Genomic DNA, 13,103 nt, shown 5'->3' with positions numbered 1-13,103 from the left:
CCGGGCAGCGCTGCAGGGCGAGGGCTGGCAGCCGCCGGCTGAAGGGAGATGCGCGCACACACCAGTGCGGAGAGAGAGGGAGGATGGATGGATGGATGGAGCGATGCACAGAGCCGAGAGGAGGTAGAGACACCCAGCACAGGGAAGGGAGAGGAAGAGATGCCCAGAGCTGACGAGAATTGCACGGTGATCAGTGGAAAGGGGTGGAGAGAGAGGCAGAAATGAGAGACACCTCTCAGGGGAGACAGGCACTTGCGAGAGAAGAGCGGGTGAGAGGCTGTAAAGAAGCGGTAATTTGATGAACAGAGGGCGAGCGGAGCCTGCGACCGGAGAGGACCGGCAGCGGCAGCCACAGCAGGAGGCAGGTGGCTCTCCCTCTGTCTCCTGGAGCTCCGTACCCGGGCGTTGCTGGAGGAGGAGAAGTCACCTGTAAGCCTCTCTCCACCTCCCGCCTTCCCATCCCATTTCTCAGGGGAGTCCCATGCCTGCAGTTATCTGGGATAGCAAAGCCAGAGAGCTGGCACAGGGTTAAAGCAGGGCTCCTTTATATATGCTGTATGTAGGAGGCAGGGGGGCTAGGGAGCGGGGGAAGAGAATCTGTGAGTCTGTCAAGGTCCTCACTATGCAATTTTCTGTGTGTCTCAGTGCCTCTCGCCAAGCCGCCCCCTCCCTTCCATGTGACGCAGATGTGCTCTGGGGCCATCAGTGTGAAGAGACACAGGGAAAGGGATGCTTCAGTCATTCTCATGCAAGTAAGTCGGCAGGTCGCTAATTGTCTTTCACAGCCCCTGCTTCTCTCTCTCCACCTTGCTATTTTGGCTTGGATTACACTATATAATACTGGGAGAAAGATACATGGAAACAAATGCAGCAGTAGCAGTAAACACAAGAGCATGAATCACAGGAGTACAAACTTAATAGACTGCATGCTGACTGGATGAGGTTACAGGTTAACGATTTATTCTGCAGGCTCCATTCATTAGCATCTTGGCTCAGTGTTGCTGTAGCAGTAGAAAACATAGGCTAGACAAACAGTCTGTCAAACTGAGATAGTACTACACATCTGTTTCTTACCTTTTATATGGGCACTTAATGTAGTCTGACAGTGCTAAACCCAAGGGAAGTTCCTTCACAACAGAGAAATCTGTTTGGGAACATCTGTTCACATGGGACGGATGTCACAAAATATTCTGTGCATCTGGGACATGATTCTGGAATTAAAAGCTTCATGGTGAAATGTGGGAGAGGGATACTACACTGCAAAACTGCACAGCATATCATCACCTGCAAGCTTGTAAATTACAGTGCATGAGAAGTTGCCAGAAATAAGACAATGTACAAAACGCCTGAAATCCACCTGTACTTTAGAAATTAGTATTTTAGAAAAAAAAGATGTGTTGCTAGGAAAGTGTTGGAAAAATGTTTCTTCGAGGTACTCTCTGCTTCAGTCTGCTTCATGCACTGCTGATGCACTTGTGAGCTACCAAAAGTTTCTTGCAGTAACACATTATGAATTCAGGAATAAAAGTTGAAGAAATTCTTTCCATCAAGTTGGAATGTTCTGACTCCTCATTCATAAAGCACTACAGCTTTAAAAACCCTTCAGAGAAACAGAGAATTCAAACATTAATTAAGAGTTTTATTCTGTTTTATTTAGTTTGTCACTGCAGCTGTACTTCTATTTGCAAACCAATATTAGGCTTTCTGTTTTAGCTTTGATTAAGTTCAGTATTGAACAGAACAAGAAATTCAGGACACATAAACTCCTACTTTCTAGGGAAGAAAAATTTCTACTGTGCATTTTAAATACTGATTTATTCCACAACTGGCCTGCAAACTCCTTAGTGTCTCAGTTTTGCTTTCAGTATTCGGAGCTTAAAAAAAACTTTACAGAAAGCAGAAGAGACAGGAGCGAGAGGAGAGAGAATTGCCTATTTTCCTTACTCTGTTGTAATTCTTAGATAGGATTAACCCTTGATTAACGTATTAACACTTCAGTTAAACATTTGATGTGAGTAGTTGATAGCTTTTTGTTTGATTTCATCTTAGCTTTGTTGCATAGATTTTCTTTCTTCGGTTACTTAGATAAATGGCAATATATTGTCACATTTCTTTTTTTATAAATGTACTTCAGACGTCACTCAATTAATATATAGAGATCACCCAACAAAGTGATTCAGTCCTTTATCAACTTTCCACTACAGACTAGCAAGCAATTACGAAAAGTAAAAATTATTATAGATTGTAACTGGAAAAGGCTCACATTATTTTTGTCTAATGGTTAAAGTCTCCGCTCTTCAGTGTATTCTGTGTAGTTTTATATGCACTGTAATACTATTTAATTCCTTTACATTTCAGTATATAAGCATTTTTTGCAACTAAATGGTACATTAATTTAGTATATATACCTGATTTTTCACCAGCATCTTGCAGTTAATTTCAGGTATGAAAATGTATAAACAGTTCTCTATCAATGAAATCTAGAAAGCTCTCTTATTCAGAGCACATTCACAACTATAAATAAAGTATTTTGTCAATGTACAGTGAAGAAGAGTTAAACCAAAAAAAGCTATACTGGAGAAGTAACTGTTGTCACTACATATACTTCATGAATAAATCATTTTTCCTAGAAAAAAAGATGAAACTGTTATTCTTAGTTTTTCAGAGTTTCTTATTTTCATGTTTCCTTGCAAGTACTTTTGACATATGCAAGTGAGGTAAAGGACGTATTCTAGACTACTACATGACAAGGTAAACACAAATGTCTTTTAAATTACAGCTGAGATTTCTGTTACATAATTTGATTAATTCTATGGATTATGTAGACTTGTACCATGTGAACTTTGTCCTCCTCCCAGGAAAAATAAAAATGATTCTTTTTTGTAGGTCTAGGCACCTTGCTCACATATGCATAGCACGAACAATTACAACAAATACATTAATTTATTAGTCAGCGATGTCTTAGACTATGTATAGGGGGTTGACATGAACATGTGAACAAATACGTGAAAATAAACATTTCTTAGTTACTGATGGGGAAACGTTCTGATATCTTAAGTTTCCCTCCTTACCCATGAAGTGTAACTAAGATAATAATAAATATGGATAAACTGTCAAGTCTGTTACACACTAGAACATACTGTATTGCATTGTATTTTAAATGACGTGTTTCTGAATTCTTCACCTCTTTCAACTTCCCCAGATGAATAACCGCACAGAGCTTGAATAACTTTAGCAACTTTGCTCGAAAGTGCTCATGGCTTTTTCTTCTTTATCTATTTAGTTAGGTTAAGAAATAAAAGAGGATAGTCTTTATATCTCTGTTGTGTCAGATTTCTGAAAGTTTCTTTTTGTGTTTCTAAATGCTTTGCAAACTAATTAAATTCACAGTTACATTCTGGCAAAAAAAAAAAGATTTCTGCTCATTCTTTTTAGGAAAAATGGCTTATAGATACATATTCTTTTAATGAGTCTCCTAAAAAATAAAAAACAGTTCAGAGAAAAGGACTTTGTAGTAGGTACCCAAATTGGTCAAATGTGATTAACCCCCTGTTTTCCTTTTTCCCATTGCAAACCTTGTTGATAGTGGCCTAATTCTTTGGTTGGTTTTCACATGTTTCACATTAAACCATTTACATGTTGTGCCCTGTACCCCACCAAGAATTGGTGGATCGGAACTACTGGTAAATTGTAGTTGAATTTATTGATTGTTCATGGGCCAGAGGAGGGCCACTAGGATAATCAGAGGGCTGGAACACCTCTCTTTTGAAGAAAGATTGAGGGAGCTGGGCTTGTTTAGCTTGGAGAAGAGAAGGCTCCAGGGAGACCTCATTGTGGCTTTTCAGTACTTGAAGGGAGCTTATCAACAGGAGGGGGAACAGCTCTTTGCAAGGGTGGATAGTGATAAGACAAGGGAAATTGATTTTAAACTGAGGCAGAGAGGTCTAGGTTAGATATTAGGAGGACATTTTTCACGCAGAGGGTGGTGACACACAAGAACAGGTTGCCCAAGGAGGTTGTGGATGTCCCATCACTCGATGGATTCATAAGGCCAGGCTGGATGTGGCTCTGGACAGCCTGGTCTATTTGTTGGCGACCCTGCATGTAGCAGGGGGGTTGAAACTAGATTATCATTGTGGTCCCTTTCAACCCAGGTCATTCTCTGATTCTATGATTCTATGATATGATTCTATAATTCTGTGATTTGATTACCCTGTGACTGAGGCAGCATAGGGGCAGTCTGAGAAAATGGCGTCTTAACACCGAATTGCATGCGAACCAAAAACGTGTCAATGAATTCTTCCATACAGAAAATACTGCATCCACTGACATTCATCGATGCTTGCTGAATGTTTATGGAGACCAAACAGTGGATGTTGGCACTATGAGGCCGTGCGTGGTGTGCTTCTGCAGCAGTGACAGCAACACTGGGTCACCTCTGCTGGTGCAGACTTTTATTAGTGTGACATGCAGCCTGCTGCTCATGTCTGGTAAAAATGCATAACTAATGGCTGTGACTGTGTTGAAAAACTCTGTTTTGTAGCTGAGAATTTGCTCTTTCAAATGGTGTTATTGTATCTATTGTAGTTTCCATGAAAATAACAGAGGCACTACTTATGGAGTAGCATGCATAGTAAGAGAAAGCATGATTAATAAGAGAAAGGATATACTTGTCAGCAAACTAAAAGCATTAAGGGTAATTCTATAATTTAATTTTAACTTGATATGTAGTTATAATCCAGAAGACAGTAAATTTTGCTGAACAAAAAGTAGAAAGAGGAGGTCACTGTACTTAGATAACAGAATGAGCAGTTTTAAAACAGTTCTCACTTGAATGTGAGAATTGTCACGCGGATAAATGGGCATGTACTTCAGCTATAAAGATGCTGATTTTGTAGGTGTTTAATCATGCATTCAGAAGCAAGAATCTGAGAGTGTAAAAAGGTGCTATGAAGACATACCTACAGGAATACTCAAGCTAAAGAAGTTAATGGGACTGGACATCCACTGAGAGGTCCAAACTTACTGAATAAAATGGCAGCATCACGCATGATAAAAATGTAATTTATTAGACTTATTTTTAAAACTTCTGTCATGTATAAAGCTTTATGAAATTTTGAATCAGTACTGATAATAAAAATGCAGAACTGGGTAAAGATGACAGTAATGAATAACTAAGCAATAGTGCATAGTGTATACCTTTGAAGTTGTTAATAGCAGGAGTTTGAAGTTGTTGATCTGATTTTCCTCTCAAAATACTGTAAATATTTCAACAGGAATGACTAAAGGAAGGCAAGACAGCCAAGCTTAGTAACTATAATTGATTTCTAATGACAAGAAAGAAAGAATAAAACTAGAAAAACAGAAAGCCAGAACTTATTTACATATAAACTCTTGTGTGTGTTTTATCTATAGTGAGTTTTCAACTGAGTTTTCAGTGTAGAGAATGAGTTTGTTTTTAGACGAGTTAAAAAGTTACGTCATGTTATTTCACAAAATTAACAAGGAGTTAGGATAGTAGAAGATAGGTGTCTGTCTGTGGTCACGTGAGCAGCTACAGTTATTTCAGAGAGTAGCAAGAATTTTCAAAGCCATATTAGATGAGGCTTCTGAGCAGTTTGATCTAGTGTCCGGCAACTCTGGCCATGGCAGGGGGGTTGGAATTAAACAATCTTTAAGGTCCCTTTCCACCCCCCTGCCATGGGAAGAGCTGCCAACGACTACGTCAGTCTGTCTATGGTCTTACGATTCTAAGCCATTCTATGATTCTAAGAATTACTTCTTTGAAGTTGTTTCTTAACTGCCCCCTTAGTAATGCTGGGTAAAAAGAATGATAGATTAATTAAGTGCTGATGTGAACAGACACATTCTATTTTTTATCTCATGAACCTAGATGAACACAGCCAGTTACCTTATACTGAGGAACAGTTGCTTCTTAAAGTTGTATGAACACACCCTAAAAAGCAGTTTTTAAAAATTTCACTTAGGAAGAGAAATGCTACATGATTTTTCAAGGACAAAAAATCACAAGTAAACTATGTCTTGAAAAATAAAATCATGGATATAATGATTGAATTTCTTTTTCTTCTTTCTTTTTTTTTTTTTTACTTTTCTCCTATTACTCTTAGTGGCTTTAAGACATTGTCTTTAAGTGAAATCAAAAATATTGAGTTTCTTCAATTCTAAAATCAGTTCCCATAGTTTCTCTGCGGTAATTACCACTTCAGTAAGGGATGCCTAATTTATGCATTCATTCCAACAATTTCCAGAATATCTATAGATTATGTTTATTTGAAAAGATTGTCAATGCCTTCTTTCCAAAATTAGGTTCAAGTGAAATTGCTATCCTAGACCTAATGCAGGTTTGGCAGAGCACGCACCTTTGTGCTTATATGCCATACTCCACCATTTGGAAGTCATTCATCTGTACCATTTTCTAATCCGCATGGAAGCTGTTACTGTCAATTATAGGTGATAGTATTTCAGTATCTTTGTAAAATTATTACACTGTCTTGATTTAAATCTTACTGTTTTGACAGTGCATCTGTGAGTTATCAACTGAAATTCTTGTGATGCAAAGAAAATAAGATGCTTTTTCTTTGCTAGATTCAGGAAAATGGCTGTATTTTTTCTTTAACTCTGAACTCTAAGAAGTGGCTTGCTTTCATGTTCTGTTCAAAAAATGTGCAGTTCCTGCTGATCTTTTATTTAACAATGGAGGTGGCATAAGATGGCCAATACTGTTAAGGCATTATCACATGGACTGAAACGATGAAATGGTTTTGGCTGGTGCAGACTGTCATTCTAAGAAGCTAGTGCAGGAATTAGCATAGGAAACACACTCAATAGGCACTTTGGATATAGTCAGTGTTTTAGAGGATAAGAGCAGTTACCATATGGAGGTAAATTGTGCCATGCCTTTTGGCCTGAGTCCCGGAGCCTGAGCAGAGCAGAAAACAGGCATTGGGAGATTTTATTTACTGCTTTAGACATGACCTTATGATACTTACATTTCTGCTTAAAGGTTCCTTTGAAGTAAAGAAGAAAAATATGTTTTCAGGGGTTTTCACCCTTGAAAACCTTTCAGCATTTGACAGAAAATGAACAATTTCTAGAGTTCTCTTAAGAAAGAAATCTGGTAAGAATAAAAGCAGGTTTGTTAAGCTGTATCATCAGGGAAGTTATCTTTTGAGCAACTTTCCAAGTTGGTATGGCTTTCAGGGTGCTGCCATCTGAATAAGCAGCAGTCTTAATGTCAGAAGACACTGGGATGTAATGTGAATACAGCAGTCACTGAATACAAAGGAAAGAAGTTGATTGGCCGAGTTGAATAACAAACACGATTTTTTATATTTACTCACAACTGATACTAGGTATGTTATTATGTTCCTCTATGCCTATTTTATTTTTAAAGGAATGTTTCTTTTTATAAATCTGACACATACTTTTATTTCCTTCTTTATTTGATAGAAATAAATACTATCTTCGTAGATGATAATATTAAAAATCAAAGTTCTTGATCTAAGAAACATAGTGTTTTAGTTTCAAGAATCTTGTCTGATAATATTATTTGCCTTAAAATGGCTTTAAATCAGAGTAGAAGAGTAGGTATGTAGAAAGTAGAAAATATGAATATTGATAGAAGAAAATATGAGTATATTGATAGTTTCATTCTGAGGAATAAATAGATTATAGAATACAGTTGTTCAGAAAAATACTTTTGGTCACAAATATAGTAATCTTATATTGGTGTATTGAAGTTTCACTAGTTCAGAAATAAAGTGAAGAACAAAATTCTGTCCTCTGAGTGTTCCTTCTACAGCCTACAGTTAACATGAAAAATCTTGAAGTACAGAACAGCAATTAACTTCTGTTAATGTAAAAAAATACTTTTTCATTTGAAAGGTATAAGCAAAATTCTGTTATTAAGCTGTATCAAGAAAAGTCATCTAGAAATGTGTCTACATTTCATTCACACAGAATTGCTTAAGGAATAAATCATTACTCCTGAAATGTATGTTTGAAAACACATATTAAAACAAACATTATATGATGTTCATGATGTCTCCTCACTTTCTCTCCATATCATAGTCTCATTGTCCATTGGAGGTAGTTTCCTGTCTGTACTGCTTTTAGTCCTTAATGGATATATGCACTTAGAAGAGAAGCCTTTGGCTGTTCTCAGGTCATGTAAGAATTGTGTTCTCACAGAGGTCTCTTCCATTGCATGGGATGTTATTTAGTATCAGATGATGCTACCTTACACTTCACTTATTTTCTGTTTGCAGTAGATGGCATTGTAGACTGTGCAAAATTATATATTTCCAGTTTAGGAAGTTAAGTTTTGCCGCACAAAAATAAAAATTTCTACTTGCAACTTATATTATTGTACCAAGTGCCATATTACAGTAGTAATATTAGTATAATTTCTATATAATTAGTATATTATTACAGTAGTAATATTAGTATACATTTCAGATCTGCAGATAAAGCCTCTCTCCTTGAGACATGATGGATGTTTGGGCTGCTTCTGACTTCGTGATTAAATAGAAGAGCATTTATTTATGGGAAATCTAGTAAAATTTATATATAGTGATGCTGAATGTCTGTATAGTACTTTAATTTATAAGGAACTGTCAATGACAGTGAAGTCTTTATTTGCAATGCATCTCATTGTGTTGCATCTTGGAATACCAAAATCAAATAACTTTTTCAAGCTTCAGGGATAAGTTACAATATTTCCTTTAGAAATAAGTTGTTTATTTAAGGAAATAATTATTTCTGTTGCCCTTCCTTTTGAAAAGGTAATTTTTGTTTTTGTAATTACATTTGCATGTGTTCACATTCTGTGTCCTACCAAGTTAAAAAAAAACAGATATTTGAGAACGTGGTGTTTTGTTTTGTTTTATGTACTTATTCATTCTGTCATTGAACTCCTTGGAGACATTCAAAAACTGTCCAGAAGAGGCTCTGGATAAGCCACTCTAGGTGACACTGCTTGAGTAAGAGAATTGGAACAGATGACCACCGGAAGTCCCTTCCAATAAAATCCATTCTGTGAGTCTATGATTTTCTGTGTGTGCATGTTTTTTCCCCTTTTAATTACTTTATAATTCAAACGAGGTTATTGTAATTTCTTGAACAATTACAAAACATAGTCTTCTGTACAGATTCCATTATACTTATAAGAGTTAAAATTATAATTTAGGATCACAGATTGCTTCTTTTTCCCCTTCAACAAAATTTAATTCAAAAACAATACTTGTATGGACACTATGGTTTGTTGTTGTTTGGTTGTTTATTAAATGCTTTAAAATGCATTAACAGAATCACAGAATGGCCAGGGTTGGAAGGGATCTTAAGGATCATGAATCTCCAACCCCCCTGCCACATGCAGGGCCACCACTGTCCACATTTAATATTAGACCAGGCTGCCCAGGGCCCCATCTAATCTGGCCTTGAACACCTGTAGGGATGGGGCATCCACAACCTCTCTGGGCAGCCTGTTCCAGCACCTCACAACTCTCTCTTAAAGAACTTCCCCCTGACATTCAACCTAAATCTTTCCTCCCTCAACTTGAAACCATTTCCCCTTGTCCTGCTGTTACCTGCCCTTTCAAAGAGTTGATTCCCCTCCCGTTTTTCCTGAATTACCTTCTAGTATAATTTTATATAGTTATAATTATTTTTGTATTCAGAATGGCTTTCCTACTATGATTTCTGTGATTTTACCTTATTAACTGCACTACACTTTTAACCCTTTGGCTAAAATCATTTATCATGGGATAATGCCATAGATTTCAGTGTCATGAAGCTACAATTTCTGTCATAGTGAATATGTTTAATTTCATGTTTTGATATAATTGGTTGTCACTTATAATCTATACATAAATGATACTGTAGAATTAGGAAATAGAGATGAACTTCAAACATTTTTTAATCTAATATTTTCCCCTGACATCTATAACTGTTTTTGACAAATGCTTTTTTGCTTTTAAAAAAATGCTTATAATAGAAAGTCTACAATTTCCCTAAATAATTTATTCCAATAATTACTAAAAATTACATCAGTTTACATGCAAATTAAATCAATATGTAAGATGGAGAAATGCTGCATAAGTTTGATAGTTGGATTGCAGCTATGTAAAACGAATAAGTAGGTATGAGTAACATAGGTAATGATTCAGCTTCTGCAATGGCTAGGGTAGATGCAGTTGTATATCTAGGTAGCTAGATGGCTAGTGTGTCCAACTGTCCAATAGGAGTGCAGTGTCTTTAGACATGCTTGAACTTTAGTATAAAGAAACCTACAAAACACTGGAATCTGATGATTTAAAGGTGAGGCCTTTGACTGAAGTAAACTCTGATTGATAGAATCATTTTGATCTACTTTTGAGTAACTGTCTTATTTGTGATAAAACTTGGTGTATTCAATTTGACAATCAGTCTGTCATTTCTAAATTGATGCAACAGTGATCTTTCATATTCATTTTAGCTACCAGGTTGTTACTGTCAGCTGTTTTGCATTGTTTTGGTTTTGAAAGATTTTAATTTTCATGTAGTTTCCAGTTTGAAGTGCTGTGCCAACTGAACGATGTTCCTATTTTCTATGCAATTGGACTTGATGATCTCTGAAGATTTATTCCAATTGTTCTATCCTGTCCTATCCTGTCATGCATGAGGAAGTTGAAAATGTCAAGGGAGTTACTGTGCAGACTTTGCCTATGCTATGAGTATGTGTTTTTTTCAACTGTATGGAAGTCAGTATGTAATTGATACTTATTAATGTAAAAGTGAAAAAAAAAAAGAGACTAACTACATTCAGATATCTCTGTTTTAGCAGGTTTTTGACTGGCATCAAGTATATTGTAGATGTTCTGAGCGATTTAAAGAATTAAATAAATACATATAACGGCATCTTTTCACCTTCATATGTATGAAAGCTACAGTAAGTTTCATGGTATTTTTTTGAAAACTCTTATTTAGGTGACTAACTACATAGCTAGATAGTTACAACCGATGAGCTACCATGCTAAGCATCAGAACGTTTGCCATCTCTAGTGACTGATCCCCTGATGAGTCTCAGTTAGCTGTGCTCATAGCAGGCAGAAAAAAGCCTCTGTGTTCTCTGGAGCAATGGTCCTTAGTGCTTCTGAATTACTGTCTTCTGATGTTCTTTTTCCTCAAGATTTCTTAGCTTTTTTTTTGTACAGAATCTCTAACCTGATGATTGTCACAATCTGAACACTTACACTTCTTTCTTGTCTCCCACTTTTATTTTTTTAACTTTGCATGGCTTTAGACATTTCACACACTTAATTTTCTCAGAGAAACTGCTGAAGTCTCTCAGTTGTGCTGCGGAAAACTAAGCTGAAGTCATAGGTAGTATGGGTAGGAAGGTAGTATATATGGTAGTATAGCATAGGAAGTATCAGTTTTATTGTATTACAAATCATAATAATTATCAATGACAGTAGTCCTAATTAATTCTAATTACTACTGTGTACTAGAGGTAGTATATTTTCAAACCTAATCAAAGTTGTGGATTTGTTGTTTAGTATTTATCTTAAATCCATCTCCAATAATTTCTGAAAGCTTAATTTCTTAACATTGATATCATTTCTAGATTTTGGATAGAAACAACTTGTTTCTCTAAACAAAAGACAGAAAAAAAAAAAATTACTCAGTAGTCAGTAGAAATTTTTGATTCACAAGTATCTACATTAGTACCTTTAAAGATATTTACCCATTGGCATTCCCAAGAGACTACCAGCAAATGTGGGAATAACAGGTGCTCTCATCCACAAAGCACCTAAGAATTAATCATAAATTTAAACAATTTAAGTAGACTGTATGACTATATGTCACTGTTTAATGGCTCATATACCTTTTCATACTTAGTAAAATGTGCATCAAAATCAAATATGATTTTCAGATATAATTCACATTTTGTTGAACACAACTTATCTCTTGGCAGTAGAAAAAATGTGTTCTAATTAATTGGAACTTGTATGAAATACTCTCTTGATTAAATGTGCATTACTGTTAATTAACATTTGGCAATAAACAGTTCTTGGAAAATACTCCAATATGACATTCTTTTTTATTCACATAGATTGTGTGGGCAGTAATATGTTGTATCTGCATCATGTTTTCCATTTTAATACAGTTCATAAGCAAAGAAGTGAAGATCCAGAAAAGCGTTATATTTTACAAGCTTCAATACTGCAACATCTATTTTAGTTATCCAAGTTCAATATTTTTAATTATCTTACTTTCACTTATAGAAAAAAATATATATATTGTATTTGAAAATAAATACTTTCATGCATGAGAGTGAGGATCCTAATAGCTGGAAAACCTAAATAAAGTAAAAATATTAAAGAACTCAGAAGGATAAAACTAAAAGAGTCAGTTACATGAGCTAACATTACTCAAGATAGGTATGAGTTAGGCATCTTCACAAAGTCAGCTTCTGAGCTGGAAGCCCATCTAAGAGTGATCAAATGACAGTGAAATTTGTGGTGATTTTTTAATTGTTTTTCTTTTTTTTTTAACATCATACGTTATTTAGGATAAGAACAAAAATGCAAGCCTACTAATGTTCAAAATATGTTCAAAGATATATTCAAAAACAGACAAAGCAATTTACGGATAAGTGTAGGTCATTTCACTTTTAGTCTTTCTCAAACAATTCCTTTTTCATCATTACTGTTGTTCAAAAAAATGTAATGCATGCTTAAGAGCTCTGGAGTTGTCACCCCCATTTGCACATTCTTTCATGTCTCAAGCAGTATACCGCTGAGGTGCCATTCAGGCCGTATGTCTCCTGACATTGTGCAAAAAAGTAACATTGATTCAAAAAGTTCTTTGGAAATGATCTTTCAATGTCAGAATTGATGAAATGTGACAATTCTTACATGTCTCATGCTTACTAGGAAACAGAAGCTAGCAATGTTTAGCTAGATGAATGCTTTGTATATACATTAAAAACAGATATTCATTATAGTAGATCTATACCATATTGTCACGGAGTTAACTAGATCAATCTATGCCCGTGGCAGGGGGGCAGTAGGCCCCTGGGCCCCCCTAACACTACAAAA

At 35.9% G+C, this 13,103-nt stretch overlaps 1 long non-coding RNA gene across 2 annotated transcripts; it reads left to right on the top strand.

The window, feature by feature from the left end:
- Window positions 1-6: 6 nt before the first annotated feature.
- On the top strand, window positions 7-9,337 carry LOC104917480. 2 transcript variants are annotated; one of them, XR_796890.2, is made up of 3 exons: window positions 7-123; window positions 646-752; window positions 8,479-9,337. It is a non-coding gene; the product is annotated as an uncharacterized LOC104917480 (long non-coding RNA). The 2 variants fall into 2 exon arrangements; XR_002110271.1 differs by lacking the exon at window positions 8,479-9,337 and having other exon boundaries at window positions 646-1,597.
- Window positions 9,338-13,103: the final 3,766 nt, after the last annotated feature.

Source organism: Meleagris gallopavo, chromosome 1, assembly GCF_000146605.3.
Source record: "Meleagris gallopavo isolate NT-WF06-2002-E0010 breed Aviagen turkey brand Nicholas breeding stock chromosome 1, Turkey_5.1, whole genome shotgun sequence".
Taxonomy (NCBI): Eukaryota; Metazoa; Chordata; class Aves; order Galliformes; family Phasianidae; genus Meleagris; species Meleagris gallopavo.
The sequence above is the reverse complement of the archived record's forward strand: the minus strand, read 5'-3'. Positions and strand labels throughout refer to the sequence as shown.